Raw genomic sequence first — 15,564 nt, forward strand, 5'->3', positions numbered from 1 at the left:
CAGAATCAGAGGCTCAGGATGCTGTAGTAAAAAAGAGTTATAAAATTTAAATAAGTCTTAAGTGAATTGGACTCAGGCATTTTCTGGATTAAAAAGAAGAACTGCAGGGCAGCCCTGGTGGCACAGCGGTTTGGTGCCGCCTGCAGCCCAGGGCGTGATCCTGGAGACCCTGGATCGAGTCCCACGTCGGGCTCTCTGCATGGAGCCTGCTTCTCCCTCTGCCTGTGTCTCTGCCTCTCTCTCTCTCTCTCTCTCTCTCTCTCTGCATCTCTATGAATAAATAAATAAAATCTTAAAAAAAAAAAAAGAAAAACTGCAGAAACTAGGATCTTGTTTTTTGTTGTTGTTGTTGTTGTGTTGTTTCTTTTTTTTACTATCTTCTGCTATGATGGCCATGACCGTATGCAAAAGTGCGCATACTTATAATTGTAATTTTTAAAGATCAAGAGCAAAGAAAGTTCCTTTTTAACCTTTCATTTCCTCACGAACCCACCATTGCAGGAAGGATCCAGCTAGGATATCTAGAAAGGCACACTCAAGAGGTCCCATCCATATGGATCTGTTGTCCGAGGACTGTAAGGTAATGGCATTTATCAGAGTGTGAATGAAGAAAACAGGAGGATACTTATGAGTCAGGTGTAGCTGCGAGGCAGGAAGGAAGTCAAAAGACTCTTGACCTCAGCTTGGAAAGTGGAGTTGGCTAGAAGTACCATACAAATATGTGGGTGTATGTGGGGAGTGTGGGGTAGAATTTAATAACATACAGGTGCTTTGGGCAAATATAAACAATACATAGCTCTCACACCAAAAGGATTGAAGCAGATCAGAGATGTAGTGGTATTTGTCATGTGAAGCTCTCTAAACAGATTTAAACCATGTATCTGAATTAAAGAAGCAGCTTCTCAAACATCTACTTTAACAGAGAGCTTTTACCCAAGTGACTGAGATTAGCCACAAATCCCTCATAAAACCAAATTAATGAGATGATCCCTGGTTATTGAGAAAAGGAACTGGGGGAAAAGAGGGAAAGTGATTTTTCTCATAAAAAATGGTCAGTAGTTTTACAATTGAATTTGGAGACAATTCATTGACTCCTAGGAGCTGGAATAACTTCAAAGATTTTTTCATCCAATGCCCCCCTCCCCCCATGAGTAAACTGAGACCCAGAGAGATTCAAAGTCTTGCCCAAGGCCCTCCATGAGCCAGCTTTGAGCTCTAGTGTCCTCTGTCTGCACCCTGGATAAAAAGATCAATGAGGTTTCCTCCTGAGCCTGGGACTTAGGATGAAGGGCAGTTGCTCTGGGATAAAAAGAAGGCTTTTTAAATATTCTCTCATTTAAAAAGTTTGCATTTAACATCTGCTACAGGGGGAGGAAAATAAATTCCAACTGGCCTCCTTTTTCATTTTATTTCATTTCTCATTTAAGAGTGGGGGTGGGAAGAGGGACTGGAAGTTGAAAGACAGTAACATGAGCCATGAAACACACTGTGTGATCCACAATTAGAAAGTGAAATGCTTTACAGATGCCACCAAAAAAAAGAAGGAAGGAAGGAAGGAAGGAAGGAAGGAAGGAAGGAAGGAAGGAAGGAAGAAAAGAAAAAAGAAAAGAAAGAGAAAAAAGAAAACAGAGGAAAAGGCAGTCTTGGAATCAGGGTATACCTTTCTACCTTCCATATCAACCAGGTAAAAAAATCAAATGCTAATAAACAATATGTCCACTAGAATCCTTCTCGAATGTTTATTCATTTGGCACAAGTGATAGTAGAGTATACGTGACATATGCTTTGTATTCAAAAGACTACTGCACCTCTTCCTTGTAGTTCTGAGCTAATCAAAGTGGATGTTTTTGTAGGTTCTTTCTTCATAAATCTAGAATCAGACTCAGAATCCCAAGCACAGAGAGGGGCTGGTGTGTGATTAGTTGCTGTCAAAGGAGTAGGACTTGAACTTGTCAAGCTAGTCAGAGCAGATGAAAGTCCATTCTTGGGATTGGCCATCTCTTTACACAGTACCCACTACCTATTCAGCTTGGCAGCAAACTCCCCCTATAGTTAGCTGCCTTTCCCACTAGGGATCTTGTCAAAAGAAGATTTATTTATATATTTGGAAATTGAGGGGCAGAAGGAGAGGGAGAGAGAATCTTAAGCAGACTTCATGCTGAACATGGAACCTGATCTGGGGCTCGAATTTACGTCCTTGAGATCATGGTCTGAGCCAAAAACCAAGAGTCAGATGCTCAACAGACTGAGCCACCCAGGCACCCCTTTGGTTTTTTAAAAAAAATATTTACTGATTTATTTTCAGAGAGCCCACTAGGCATTTTTAAAAAATTAAGCCAGAACAAATCTAAGAGAAGCCTGGAAGATCAGGATAGATATTCTCTCTTTTTTTAATCTTTTAAAGATTTTATTTATTTATTAGAGAGAGAGAGAGAGCACAAGCAGGAGGAGTGGCAAGCAGAGGGGGAGGGAGAAGCAGACTCCCCACTGAGCAGGGAGCCCAATGTGGGGCTCTATCCAGGAGCTCAAGATCATGACCTGAGCCTAAAGCAGATGCTTAACCGACTGAGCCACCCAGGAGCCCCCAGGACAGATATTCTTTGATGATATTCTGAAGAGATTTAGTTAGTACGAGAGATTTTTCAGTTATTAGTGAACATGGACAGATATATTTTATTCATTTTGGATTCTAAGCGATAAGGGTGGATGTTTTATTTCCCCCAGAATATTGGTGATTTCACGTGTCTCAATTAAAAACCTGTTTGGTCTGGGCACCTCGGTGGTTCAGTCTGTTAAGCATCTGCCTTCAGCTCAGGTCATGATTCCAGGGTCCTGGGGTCAAGGCCTATGTCAGGCTCTCTCCTCAATGGGGAGTCTGCTTCTCCCTCTTCCTCTGTGCTTGTTCTCTCTCTCTCTTTCTCAAATAAATAAAACCTTAAAAAAAATCTTTAAAAAATCTGTTTGGTCACACATAACAGAAAACTGCATTTACAGAAGCTTAAATACATGTGTTTCAATTTCTTACTTATCTAGAAGTCTGAAGTAGGAGTTTGATGATGGTGGTTTAGTAGCTAGAGGTAGTAGCCAGCATCTGGTAAATCTCTAGGCCTTGCCCTTATAGTTGCACTACATCAAACAGTAACCAACATACCTAAATAGAAGACAGGAGGAAGGGGGATAAGAGGAGGCCAGCTGAGACCAACTCTTTCTTTTTAAAAAAATATTTTCTTTATTTATTCATGAGAGATGCAGTCTCTCTTTGCTTTGTATCACACAATGGAGTTCCAATTTCACACATTTACAAGTGTGATTGTTACAGTTAGCATTATATATTTAAATACAGAGATTTTTACATTATTTCCCCTTGCTTCTTTACCTCTGTCTTGAGAGCCTTATAGTTTCTGTACAGTTTTCTTTGAAATGGCCGCTGGCACCTACTTTCTTAAAAGAAGTGTTGTTAATGGAGCCCTGGCTGACTCAGTCAGTAGAGCACGTGACTCCTGATCTCAGGGATGTGAGTTCAAACCCCACACTGGGCATAGACCTTACTTAAAAAAAAGAAAGCATTGTTAAGACCAACCCCAGATGTTTGCCTCCAGGGTTCTGACATGTGCTTGTCAGAACCACATTAGTTTCCTGGTACATGATATATCTTCATGAACAGCTGGAAGTAATTTTCAATCTAAGCATTTCACATTTCATGGATGGGTGAACTTCACAATCACTTTTGAAGCACAACTATTCTAAAAGCTCATACATCTTTGATTGGACTCTTGGCTAATCCCATCCATTTCATTGATGCTTAAAATATTTAAAAATTCCAAAAGGGTCCTTTCCAGAGTTGTAAAAGAGATATAAGAAAGGTACAAAGAAAACAAAAATCATGTCTTCTCTTGTCCCTCTCAGTATAATCAGTGTAGCTTCTATACAACGGCTAAAGCGATTCTTCAAAACAAAAAGGAGACTAGGTCATGCTTATGTTCTCCGTCCTTGGGGGCTTCTAGTCATCCTCCTTTCAATGGCTTTCTGGGCCCTATGTGACCCGGACCCTGCCTGTCTCTTACATTTTTCTATATCCCTCCTCACTCTGCTGTGGCCACACTGACCCTCTCTTATGTCCCTTAAATAAGCCGACCATGTTTTCATCTCAGGCCTTTGCCCTTGCCTTTCTTTTGGCCTGGGATTCTTTGTTCTCAGCTATTTTTGTGTCTTGCTCCTACCATTATTCAGGTCTTTGCTCACATGTCACCTTCTCAGTGAGTTTTTCCAGGTGGCATAGGTGGCACTCTACTTTCCTTGTTTTCCTTAGGTTCCTCTCTTGCTACCTCTCTGCTGGCTGTGTAAAGTATCATTCTCTGTCCTCTCTAACCTGCTTTATTATTTTTTTACAAGGCTTTTGTTTGAAGCTGACATTATATTCTATATTTATTGGTTGACTTGTTTATTATGTGTTCCCTGCTAGAATATGAACTCAGCAAGGGCAGGAACTTCTTTTTTTTTTTTTTTCCAGGAACTTCTTTATCCTTGGTGCCTAGAATGTTGTCTGGGTGTCTGGCTTCAGTAGCTATACAATAAATATTAATAAATATTTGTTGGATGAAGGAATAGGAGTTTTTTTTTTTAATTTTTATTTATTTACTTATGATAGTCACAGAGAGAGAGAGAGGCAGAGACACAGGCAGAGGGAGAAGCAGGCTCCATGCACCGGGAGCCTGATATGGGATTCGATCCCGGGTCTCCAGGATCGCACCCCTGGGCCAAAGGCAGGCGCCAAACCGCTGCGCCACCCAGGGATCCCGGAATAGGAGTTTTAAAGAACTGGTTCAACCTATCAACTATTCAGAAGACTAGTAAGTGGATCAGAGCTAGCTGGGCAGTTGTTTGCTTATTTATTTTTATCACCTGAGTACACTGGTACTTTATTTAATTTATAAGAATAAAACAATAAAAATTCTCAAGTCAAACAATATTTCATTGAAATATGGTCTTTCTTAAACCATTTATTTAACAAATATTTATGAAGTGCCTCTGCCTTAAGGAGGTGCCAATGATTTTTCATATTTAATGTGTGATAGCTAGATTTCCCCATAGACTTTAACTCTACATTAACTATTAATAAAAGGGACCAGGAGAAAGGTCTCTAAACATTCCTTAGGACTCAATTTTTGGCCCCGTTTCATAAACATGTTTTATTGATGACATGAATGAAGCTATAGGAAGCTCTTTGACCAATTTAGTAGATAGGGAACCACTTAACTCAGTACTATTACAGACTCAGGATCCTAAAATGCCTTGACCAGCCTGAAGTAATGAGATATCCCACCAAAGAGAAAAAAAGTCATTTGGTAAGAAGACATGCTCCAAGAGGGGAACTGAGGTTGATTGGTAACATATTGGGAAAGATTTAGAATTACAATCACTGTGACTCAATAGTATGTTTATTACTAAGATGAAAGTGGACTTAGGCTAATCTAATAATAATACTACTATATTATTAATAGCTAATATATTTTCATGACATGGTCAAATAAAAAAACAAATCCAGACTTAGTAAGGGGACACTTTATTGGAAAGGATCATTGTAAGGAGGGGAAAAGAGACAATTGCAGTAAGGGGAGGGAGACCATTGCTGCAATAGGGAGAATGCTCTGACTGTAAGACTGGCACTGGCAACCACTTCCAGAGTCCAATGAAAAGAGTTTTGTTTTACACACAGGAGTAAACAAAGAGCCAGGTGTGGGGGAAGTGAGATAGAAGAGTGATATGGTGGGAAGTGGAGCAGAAAATGTTCTCCCCTGAGGCCAGTCCATTCTCAGGAGGGGTGGTATGCTGACTCAGGTGGAGATGGGTATGGGATCCCTGGGTGGCGCAGCGGTTTGGCGCCTGCCTTTGGCCCAGGGCGCGATCCTGGAGACCCGGGATCGAATCCCACGTCGGGCTCCCGGTGCATGGAGCCTGCTTCTCCCTCTGCCTGTGTCTCTGCCTCATTCTCTCTCTCTCTCTCTGTGACTATCACAAATAAATAAAAATTAAAAAAAAAAAAAAAAAAAAAAAGTTCAGGGGCCTGGAGGAAGGAGAGAACCAAAGTGTGGTTGGGAAGAGCAGTTTAGTTAATCATTTAGGAGGCAAAGGGAATTTTGAGAGTCTGTGTTTGGTCTTGTAAACAAGGGAGCATCCATGAGTCTTATCAAAATCCTATGGGGAAAAATGGTTCTTTGTATTAAATTATTCTCCAGAACACAAAGAAGGAGGTTTCCTGACCTTCATTGTTTTCCAGAATCACAGGGCTTGGGTACAATTCAACATTTATATAATGTATAAATTATAGAATGCATAGTGTACCAATTTTAATTATAATATATAGCTGTTACATATAAGATATGTATATAACATATACATACATATTATATGCACACACACGTAACAGCTAGTGTAGTGTAATGTCAGTGGCCTCTTTCGTCTTGAGGAGCTTTATCTTAGATGACTGCTGGCTCAGAAGAGCAACACTGGCTCACAGGCCTCCATGTTATTTGGCCAACACATAGGTTTAAAATTTTGTATAATGAAAGCCTGAAGTCAGAGCTTAAGTCTAGCTTCTACTACTCCCATCTTTACACTGCACCATTGCCACCTGTTTACCTTTAGTTGGGATCTGACCTCTGGAAGTGTCTAAATTTGCAACGCCTATTCATGCATATTGTGAGTCCACCCTTTGAGGAATGTGGGCAAGTTGGATCATACTCAGGAAAAAAAACAACAAAGATGGCAAAAGAAGAGAAACAGTGCCATCATATGAGGAATTTGGAGATTTAGACTAGAGAAGATGGGGCAGAGGAAGGATGAGGGAGCCCACCTTGATCCCAAATACTAGAAGTGCTGCCATGCGGAAGAATTAGACTTGTCACAAAAGAGTAGGACCAGGACAGGTGAGAGGACGTTGCAGGGAAATAGATTTTGTACCAGCGTAAGGAAGCCCTTTCTAACTGAGCTGCCTTGGGACAGTGGGGTCTCCCCGTCACTAGATGTTTTGCTGCAAAGCTTCCTGATGGAGCTGCAGGAGGGGATCTAACTATCGAGTGGGTGTGTTGGATTAAGGAGTTCTCTTCCTGGCATAAGACTCTGATATTGTGAAATAAAATATAAACCCATTATTTTGGCCTTCATTGACTTAGAGTTTAAATCCTGTTTAAACCCTGGTGGAGTGGAATAATTTTTCCTTAATAACATTTTATAATGTTATTATTTTATAACATTTTATAAACTGCTTTCTAAAACATTTTGGGACTATTTTAGGTTTTAACTACATAGAACCAATCCAGATAATTTATTATTGATTATGTATAGCACTGTTCTCGAACTTTCATGGAGCAGTAACAGAATGTAGATGCATTAAAAAGAATAAAATACCTAAGAATAAATTTAACCAAGGAAGTGAAATATCTGTACACTGAAAACTGTAAGAAATTAATAAAATAAATAAAAAAAGACACAAATAAATGGAAAGATATTTCACGATCATAAATTGGAAGAACAGAATGTAGAAGGAAAACACATTCTCCCAGGAGTAATCAAAGGTCATATGGGAAAAGCTGATAAATCCATGAGGCAATAAGTGAACTAGAAGTTATGTTTATTTGTATCTTGTATGTTTACAAAGTAGAGTGAAATTAGAAAACAATGTGCTAATGGTCAGGAAAACTCAGTAAAAAGGTGGGCTAAGGGAGTACAGCAAAAGCATGGTTTACATACAAAGTATCAGAACATAAAACAAAAATTACTAACCAAGTAATTGAAACTAGACTGTATCAGAAAAAGAAAGTCTGTATGATCTTTAAGCAAATTTTAAAGAATCATGGAAAACCTGAAGTAGGAGGAAGATCTTGAGTTTGCCCTTGAATGTTGGCTATGAGAACAAACCAGGCTGGAGAGCAGCTGAGGTGGGAATGAGGTGTGTGGGGATCGGGGATGATAAGCAGACTGTCCAGTTGAGGGAGGATGCATGCTGGGAGTGGAGGGGAAGATGATTATTGGATGGACCCATTGACATAGAAAACCAGGTAGGGGTGTTTGCACTCAGTGCAGTAAGTAGCTAAAGAATGAAATGATGTGAGAAATTTAAAAGAGCAGTTTCCATTTCATTTACTAAACATTTACTGAGTTCTTTATTCCACATGAGGCATGCCCAAGATGCTGAGAACCCCTGTACCCAGAAGTATTTACAATTAAATAGGTGAGAAAGACAAGGAAACATTATAATTCCGTGGGTGAGAGAAAGCACAGGCTGCATAGGGTGCAGAACAGGGTTGGGTGTGGGTGGCTCCCCTGCAGGTGGGGGGTTCGTGTGATGCCACAGAAGGCCTCAGGCGAAGAAATATGTGAACTGAGTTTTGAAAGACAGGCTTGTGAGGTTTGGGGGGATAGGCTTGCCTGCAAAGTGGTCAACATGTACAAAGTGATCTAGAGAATAAGTGGGGGTGTTGGGAAGGTCACAGGAGCTGGAGTGCAGGACTTGGGAGGGTAGGTGAGGGGACAGGTGTGCGTGAGAGGTGGGCCAGCCAGGTGAAGAAAGCACTTACGTAATACCAATATTAGCAAATGGGTATTCGCTGTTACTTCTCGGGTAATTTTTTTAAAAAGATTTTTAAAAATTTATTTTAGAGAGAGAGCAGGGAGGCTAGCAAGGGAGGGGCAGAGGGGGAGCAAGAGAATTTCAGGCAGACTCTGTGCTGAGCATGGAGCCCAACACAGGGCTGGATCTCGTGACCTGAGCTGAAACCAAGAGTCAGATGCTTAACTGAGTCACCCAGGTGCCCCCTTTTAGGGTAATTTTTTAAGGGTAAACCAAGCTGCAGGAATGAATGAGATTGTGGAGGGACTGAGAGAAGGCAAAACAAAACTGGGGGCGGGGGGGATTCATGATTTTCTTCTATGCACAGATAGTCATCTTCTACATACTGATCATTTGCTATAAAAGCAAAGTTCCTGTGGCCTCTGCGAGGAAACACTGCTGGACCTAGTTTAAGTCTTTATATCAAGGCAACAAAATACTCATTTTCTTGAAAAGAATTTTTTCATGATTTATAGTTTATTATTTAGAATCGGTAATATTTCTATTGTTTGTTAAAAATGCTTTCCCACGATTGGTGAAATAAATTGTGGCATATTCCTACAGTAAAATACCATAGCCATTAAAAATGATGCCACGGAGGAGTATATGATGACCTGGGGAACAGCTTATGTTGTATAAGTGGGGAAATAAAAAGGTACTATAAAACAATACCTACCATCTTATTTTTTAAAAAAGAAAAAGAAAAGAGTGATTCTTTTTTGTCTGGGTTTCATCTTCCTCTTCAGGAAAATAAAAGTGTTAGATAATGGGTTTATTTCCCCCCCAAAAAACATTGATAAAACTGGATAAAATACATGAAACAGCTGTTTTCGGTCATTGGGTTACACTTCAGAGCGTGCAGGACTGTGATCTCTAAGAGAAACACAGAAGCTGAGTCCCCAGTCACCCCAGCTTTCTGCCTGAGAGCATGTTCTGGACGGTGTGGCCCAGGCAGCCTGAGCAGCCTAGCTGTCTCGCTGAGTGGCATGCTGGCGAGTTGTGAAGGCAGAGATCAGTGTCCACTTTGTGCAGCAGAAAACTGAAGAAGAGGGAGCTGGACACAGAAGAGGGCCCTGGGGTCTGCAGGAGCATCCTCCTAGGACCCTTCAGCTAGCATGGGCTGTCCCCCTGGCCGGGCTCCACAGGCTCCACAGCACCTGGTGGAGGGAGAGAGAGGATTCTGGGGGGGAAGGGGGAGAAAGCAGAACTGACTGGACGTAGGCAGTGCAGGACCTGGAGATGCTGAAGCTTTAGCTAAGCCAGGGAGTGGAGAGACTTCGAAAACCTCAGGGATTCAGTGAGGACCCCAGAAATGCCACGCCATAGGAATAAGACTCACAGTCGATTCAGGACAAAAACACCAAAACAATCTAACCCTAACACCACCTAAAAAATTTAAATCTGACCTGACCAAGAAGAATCGGCAGTAATGTAACCACTTGCCAGAAAAAAATCGATACCTTTAGAGGAAGCCAACATAATCCAGATTCCATACAAATAAATAAAGGTATGAATGATACCAAAGACTTCATTCACCTTAAAAATAAAACTGCCAGCCTGGGTGGCTCAGGTGATTAAGCAGCCAACTTCTGGTTTTGGTTTATGTCATGATCTCAAGGTCGTGGGATTGGGCTCTATGCTCTGCAGGAAGTCTGCTTTAAGATTTTCTCTCGCCCTCTGCCCCTCCCCCTGCTCACTTGCTCTCTCTCTCTCTCTCTCTCTCTGAAATAAATAATCTTAAAAAAATAAAAATAAAACTGCCAGTTATTTTACCAGCAAAATGGATTTATTCAGGGTAGCAGAGGTTTGCAACCCCAAACAAGCAAACTGCAGCAACACCACAGCAAGTCTACAGAGCAAAACAGGGAAACACTCTTTTATACAGGAAAGGAGGAGGTGGGGTGCTGGCCCTTGTAAACAAGAAATCTATTGGAATATACTGGGAGTTGGAGTATGGTGGCTCTGATTGGCTGAGTTGTCACAATCTCTCATTGGCTGGGCTGTTGCTGGGGGAGGAGAAAATCTGTCCTTCCTGCTAGGAGAGTAGGGTTGTATCCCTGTGCAAGATCTTTGTCTTCCTGTTGGATTTGCAAATGATGAGTGGTGGGGTATGAGAGCTCCCCCTTCTAGCCTCTCGACTCCATTCTGAATGAGGTATCCTCATTAATTTTATTTTTTTTTATTTTTAAGTAATCTCTATATCCAATATGGGGCTCAACAACCCTGAGATCAAGAGTCTCCGGAGCCACCCAGGTGCTCCTCCTTTTATTCATTTTTATAACTCCTTCTAATTATAACATTTTGTGACCTAGAAAGAATACCTTGTTTTCTCTTTGGCTTCCTTTGTGGTCTCTCTTCTTTCTTCCTATTTTGTAGACCTGGAAACCAAATGATAGTTCAGCAGTAAAATATTTAATTTACAAGGTCTTATTTAATGTTTAAAAATTCTTTTATGTAAGAAGGCTGTGTGGTATGTAGATATGAATATTTGAGTATTTATTGTGTACCCTGTCATATATCTCCTCCTAGCCTTACCTGCTCATTCTCACTCAAGATAAAAAGCAGGTGGTGGACGAGTGCCACTATGTACCCCCAGTAAAAGTACTGAAGGATCTCATGCCATTCTGGGTATTATGCTATATGTTGGCAAATTGAACTCCAATAAAAAAAGAAAAAGATGTATTTTTCACCTGAAAAAAGAAAAAAAAGGATCTCATGCCATGGAATAATAGTCACTAATTTTATCTTCTCATCAATTATAAGGAGAGAAATATCAGCAAGGTCTGTTGACCAGTACAAAATTACCTTGCATTTACACACACACACACACATATTTATATATATATAAACAATAAATATATATTCTTTGCTATAAACAAAATATTTGAAATTAAAATGTAAGAATGACTCTAATTTCTATCAAGCAAGATTATAATAGCTGAAACCTTAAAATTCTCTATATGATTATATGAGTTCTTCATTTTTTAAATCTATATAAATAATATTTATCTATATTTATTATATTTATATTTTTACATGTTTAGAATGGGATGCCCCGGTAGCTCAGAGGTTGAGCGTCTGCCTTCGGCCCGGGACGTGATCCTGGAGACCCGGAATCGAGTCCCACGTTGGGCTCCCTGCATGGAGCCTGCTTCTCCCTCTGCCTGTGTCTCTGCCTCTCTCCCTCCATGTCTCTCATGAATAAATAGAATCTTTTAAAAAATGTTTATAACAATAAAAATGTCAGTGTCTATTGAAAAATAAGCAAAGGACTCAGAGTAGGTAATCCATGTGGTTAATAAGCAGGCACAAAGATGCTTAACTAATGAGAGTAACTGAAGAAATACAAATTGAAGCAGTAAGGTGATATTTTCACCTACCAGCTTGGTAAAGATTTAAGTTTTTGTTGTTGTTTTTTTTAAGATTTTAAAAACTTATTTGACAGAGAGAGAGATCACAACCAGGTGAAGCAGAAGGCAGAGGGAGAGGGAGAAGCAGGCTCCCACTGAGCAGAAAGCCCGATGTGAGGCTGGGTCCCAGGACCCTGGGATCATGACCTGAGCCAAAGGCAGATGCTTACCTGACTGAGCCACACGGGTACCCCAAGATTTAAATGTTGATGAAAGCACGAGGAAAGATTCTCTCCTATATTATTGCTAAAAGTGTAGATTGGTAAAAACTTTGTGGAAGGCAGTATATGCTCAATTAAAAAAATCTGTATACCATTCATCCTAGGCGTCCTATTTCTAAGAATGTCTAAGGAAATAATTAGACTAAGGCACAAAGACATAACCTTAAGCATGCTCACTGTCATAGCATGTGTAATAGTAAAAAATAGTACTGAGCATTAATATAGGATGAGTAGGGATATTTTAGAGACACAGACAGTGCCCAGCTCACCCATTAGCTATAAATTGTGATGATATTTTCCATAAAAGCTCTGCTGAGCATTAGATAATTGGGGCCAGAAAGGTCAGTGAGAAACGTCTCAACTGCTTTAGCATGGTGAGTTGACTGCGTAATATGCACTTAATGGGAAGGCAGCTTGCCAACGTGATAGCTCTCTCCCATACTGTCCTGGGGCCTATTTGTTTTTAAATAAAGAACATATTTTAGCCCACTTAGAAATGGTAAATTTAGTACAAAGCTTTCGATTGTTTTGGAGGGGGAATAAAGAAACCCTAAACTGATTCACAGGACACGGGGACTAGAATTTCAATGGAAACCAGATGTTCTCATCGTGATTGTGTTTAATGGCTATCAGCAGTCCAGCCCGAAAGCCCACGTCTTCAATGAGGCCCCGCGAAGGTGAGTCCCCCACCAACGCCCGGGCAAGGTGCCTGGTTCCTGGAGCATGAGGAACAGATAACTATGCCAGTAGCTTCAGGTTGTGGAGAACTTTCCATGTGTTGGGCACCATGCTTAAGCATTATATCCACCTTATCTTATTTAACTCTCAGAACCCCATGGAATCAAGTGCTTTCTCCATTACATAAACGAGAAGTTAATGGTTTGCTCAAGCTCATCCAGCAGGGGTTCGGGCCCCCGCAGAGCCCACGGCCTGGCTCGCTCTTTCCACGCTGTGGAGCAGTCTCTCTGCGGTGTACAGGGAAGGAGAGAACGTGGAAGAAGGGGTCTTAGCAGGGGTGTATTCGATTAGTGAACACAGTGTGGCCACAGTGATTTTCTAAATGTTAAAATATTTCCACACTAATTGGTAAATATTGTTGCCCTTAGTCTCTCCCTTTCTCCCCGGTGCTATTCTCTGGGGCCCAGGACCCTGCCTTGAGCAAGGGGTGTGAGAGGGGCCATACCTGGCGTAGCAGGGCACCCCAGCAGCCCTTCTTCCAGGGCCTTCTTTTGGGCAGTGTGAGGATTATCAACCCTCTGCTTATCATCCCTGAGGACAAGAAACACCTGTGAGCGTGCATAGGGCCGCTGCAGGGCTGCTCGGTCTGGGATTTACAGCTTTATTCTATTTCTTTTCTTTCTTTCTTTCTTTTTTTTAAAGATTTATTTATTGGTTCACAACCTTAGCCGCCCCGGCCCCGCTGTTGTCTTCCATCTCCAGCTACTCTAGGTTATGCCTGGAGGTCTCCTTCCACATCAGTCTTAAGCCAGCTCCAGTGTCGGCTCTCTGCTGTCACCAGGGCCAGTGGCATGGGGCCAGGCCTTTCCGAACCGCCTCTCTTTCCTGGTGGCATCACCTCCTCCCAGGCTGCTCCACACTGGCAGCTCCCGGCACGGCCACGTGTGCCTGTGGCATTTGGAATTTGGGAGAATTTTATTAAATCTTAGACATCATGAGGCTCACCATTGCTTTAGGGACCAGGAAGAAGGAAAGACCCGTGACAGGTGATAGTGCTGCGCCATCAGGGGTCGGTCCCACCAGTATCTCTTTCCTTTGAAGTTTCTTTCAACTATTCAGGAGGATTTGGCAATTTCCCCTGCTTTTGGGTGCCGTGATGGGCAGTCCTTCTGCAAAATGTAACACAAAGTCATCTGCTTGTATGGATCTTTCTTTACTGGGTTCTGGAAAGGCTGTGCTTGGTTTACTGCTTTGCTAAAAATATGTAACTGTCGTCATTCCTCCTAAGAGTTTGCATCTTTAATAACAAATTCACATTCTACTGCTGTTTCCATTTTCTGCTATGCTGTTTCTATTGAGTTAATATCTCTGAAAATCCAAATGTGAGGTGCTGGTTACATTTCTTCCTAATACATTTTAAAGGTAAATTTATAACTACTAAAATGGGGAAAATTCTGTCTACAGGCATCTCATTGACCCCCAATAAGGTGTATGCCATGCTTTGGGAAACAAAAATCTGTTGCAGGTTGGCTTGCCAGTAGCTCCTGGCAGTTCTCAACTACTGTATAAGGTGTAAGGTATTGTCCTAAAAGGGGTGGATGGCATTGTCACACTTTGACTAATGTGTGCTGGTAATTCTTCCTGGGATTCAGTATACATATATTTATATATATTGACATTGACATCTGTCAACTGGAGGGGACTGAGGGGGTTGTGTGACACAACGTATAATGGCATAGAGCTTGCCATGGGTGAGACAGGTGTAAAGAAAAACACAAGTGAGTGCCAGAGAAAGCTCTTCTGTTGCTTGGATGTGTGACATAAGGTCATTGCCTTAAAAATATGTAACAGAGCCTGGTTAGGCAGTAAAAGGGTTTGTTCAAATAGTAACACAGGGCTGAAGGGTGACATTTAAAACTGTGGCTGCTTTGATGGTCACATGACGTTGTTACGCTAGAGTAGTAGTAGTACAATACAACTGTATTGTAGTTATTACCAATTTGTCTGGTATTGTCTGAGACTCTTTTTTCAAGTGTGCCACTGGTATTCAGAAATGTCCTGCAGACCAAAAAGTTTCAGAATGCCACCGAAATGCTTTAGGCCACTGACAATGCACACTCCCGCTTAAAATAGAGGACCTCAAAGGTAATGTTATTAGTGGAAATTTCTGGAAATTTGCAAGCCAACAAGATATTAATGTGAGAAAAAAGTCTGCCTCAGTCATTGATAATCCTAGTTACTAAGTCTTCTCTCTATACACTACGGATAGGCATGGGGGAGAAGATCCATGTTCCTACTTAAAGGAATTCTTGAATGCCTTTTCTGTCATTTGTGCTACACTGGCACTGTATTATTTGAGGTCAAGTCTACTTTCTCTGCTCAATTCCAGTTATATATTCTCTACCTAACTTAATTTTTTATCGAATTAATTTTGAAGAATTATATTTTTTCCTAGTCAGTTATCCACTTAATCTGTTTTCAGGTTTATTGCCAGAAAGATGTTCTTAGTGTTATCTTTAAAAATCCTTATATTTAGGGGTGCCTGGATGACTCAGCTGGGTGAGTGTCTGCCTTGGGCTTAGGTCATGATCCCAGAGTCCTGGGATCAAGCCCCACATCAGGCTCCCTGCTCACTGGGGAGTCTGCC

The sequence above is a fragment of the Canis lupus genome, chromosome 36, assembly GCF_048164855.1.
Source record: "Canis lupus baileyi chromosome 36, mCanLup2.hap1, whole genome shotgun sequence".
In the NCBI taxonomy this organism is placed as follows: Eukaryota; Metazoa; Chordata; class Mammalia; order Carnivora; family Canidae; genus Canis; species Canis lupus.